Below are 2,187 nucleotides of genomic sequence, written 5' to 3'. Positions count from 1 at the left end.
AGGACGGGTGTCATGGGAGGGGCAGAGAGGTGCGAGTAGTGGACAGTGCAGGTCTCAGGGGAGGGGCAGAGAGGTGCGAGTGGCAGGCAGGATGGGTGTCACAGGAGGGGCAGAGAGGTGTGGGTGGTGGGCAGGACAGGGGACAAAGAGGTGCAGGTGGTGGGCAGACTTCGTGGCAGAGGGTGTAGAGGCAAGAGAAGGAGGCCTCAGGGGAGGAGAGGAGCAAGCAACAGGCGGACTAGCTTCTAGGGAGCTTCCAGAGCTCATGTCCAGCCTCCCCACATGCAAGAGTCATGGGCCACCTGTTCTATGGGTCTTCACTAACCAAGCCCCTCCCCAAGCTGTGTTGCTGGGAGAAGCCCTCCTGTTCACACAGTGCTATCTGCATCAGGATTAAGTTGATATAACTGCATTGCTCGGGGTGTATGTGAATTTTTTACACCCCTGTGTAATGTAGTTACACCCACCAAATTTTGTAGCATAGACCTGTCCAAAGAATCACTCACACAAACCTTGGGAGTAAAACGTCACCTGCTCCTCTGCTTTACAGAATCCAAACACAAGCAAAGCTTGTCCGGTCCCTATGGGGGTTGGCAGACAGTCAGGTGTGGGCAGATAGGCTGCTTTAAATAACAGCAGGCACCATGGCTTAGCTGGTTAAAGCACCTGCTTAGTAAACAGGAGATCCTGAGTTCAACTCACAGTGGTGCCTTGTTCACTGGTTGTTGGGGCACCTGGTATTGGCTACTGTCAGAAGACAAGATTCAGAGCTAGATGGGCCTTTGGTCTAGCCCAGTGTGGTTTTTCTTATGATTTAAATAACACTTTCAGGCACTGGTAATAGAGTTACTGAAAGTTTGGGAGTTAGGAGGGGGTAGATCAGTGATCCAGTTCCCACACAGATGACCCCCACCCTCTGGGACAGGAGCAGGTCTGAGCTCTCACTCAGATGCTCATTGTGGCTGCCAGAATCTGTGAGCAGCTTGTTTAGTTTACGCCAAAGGTTGAGTACTGCTTTGCGCACCATGTGTGAGAATGAAAATCCTAAACTGCATTGTGAAATAACGAATGCAGCAGGACGTGTTATTGTCCCTGCCCCAAAGCAGACAGACCAATGGAGAAATGCCGTCAAGTCCAAGGTAATACTCCACTGCCATTTTACCTTTTTTGCTCGCTAAACTCCTTCTTATCTGCCCCGCCCAGGCTGTCCTCTGCCTCAGCTGCTGCCCCCGGCCTGGTCTAGAGTCAAACATGCAGGGCCCCCAGGGCAACAGAGGCTAGGACAGGGTAGCAGCCTGGGTTGGTCTGGGAAGATGCTTGGAGTTCTCGTTCCCTGAGAACTGGTCCGGTTCCCTTCTCAAAAGCAAACAAATCAATTCCACGTCCCCTCCCCAGAAAAATCAGTGTGGAGCCAAGGGCAGCAGGGGACGATTCCCTCTAGTTCCCACCGAGGCAGGAGAGAACCCAGGGTGTTTCTAGCAGAGCTTATGGAACTGATGTGGGGAAACCAGCCTTTAATAACAGGCAGTTCCAGTTTAAGCTTAGTGTTTTTAACAATTTCTACAACATTAAAAAACCCTTCAATCGTAGTGTCACCATCCATAAAATTGCTTCAGCCTTATAGGTTCCCAAGTGCACAAATAAACATCTCTTCAAATCCAAGGGAGTGAAGATCAGTCAATGTTCAGAGTCATCCCACATAAAAGAACCATGTTGTGGTACATACTGGCCCCATCATGTGGCCATCGCTTTTCCCTCCTCTCTGTTAAAAGTTTTAGTATTTTGCACAGAAACTTTCTTCCCTCAGGAGAGACCTGGCAACCAGGGCTGCCAGCCAGCCAAACACCTTTAAGAGGAGGCGTAATCTGTCAAAAAGTGATCTCCCTCCTTCAGTTCAGTGACACCCTGAAATGTTACTTATCAGGGCAGAGCCGGAGGATTGAAAGCAGCTACAACAAATGCCTGTGTAGCTAACATGAATGAACACAAACACTCCCTTGTATCTGAAGAGATGTTTAGTTTTACCCTTGGTAAACTACAAGGCTAAAGGGAAAGGTGATGGTGGTGCCAGATATAAAGAGTGAAACACGAGACAATCATCATAGTTATGCCCATAGTCACTGCAAATTATTTCTAAATTCTTATTATCATCAGTGTATTATTTTCTCTGGAGTCTAGACATTGACT

General features: G+C 48.8%; 1 non-coding gene across 1 annotated transcript; it reads left to right on the top strand.

The window, feature by feature from the left end:
• Positions 1-638: 638 nt before the first annotated feature.
• Positions 639-712, top strand: TRNAT-AGU. The gene has a single exon. It is a non-coding gene; the product is annotated as a tRNA-Thr (tRNA).
• Positions 713-2,187: the final 1,475 nt, after the last annotated feature.

The sequence above is a fragment of the Gopherus evgoodei genome, unplaced genomic scaffold (genome assembly GCF_007399415.2).
Source record: "Gopherus evgoodei ecotype Sinaloan lineage unplaced genomic scaffold, rGopEvg1_v1.p scaffold_110_arrow_ctg1, whole genome shotgun sequence".
NCBI lineage: Eukaryota > Metazoa > Chordata > Testudines > Testudinidae > Gopherus > Gopherus evgoodei.
This window is presented reverse-complemented; position numbering and strand designations above follow the sequence as displayed.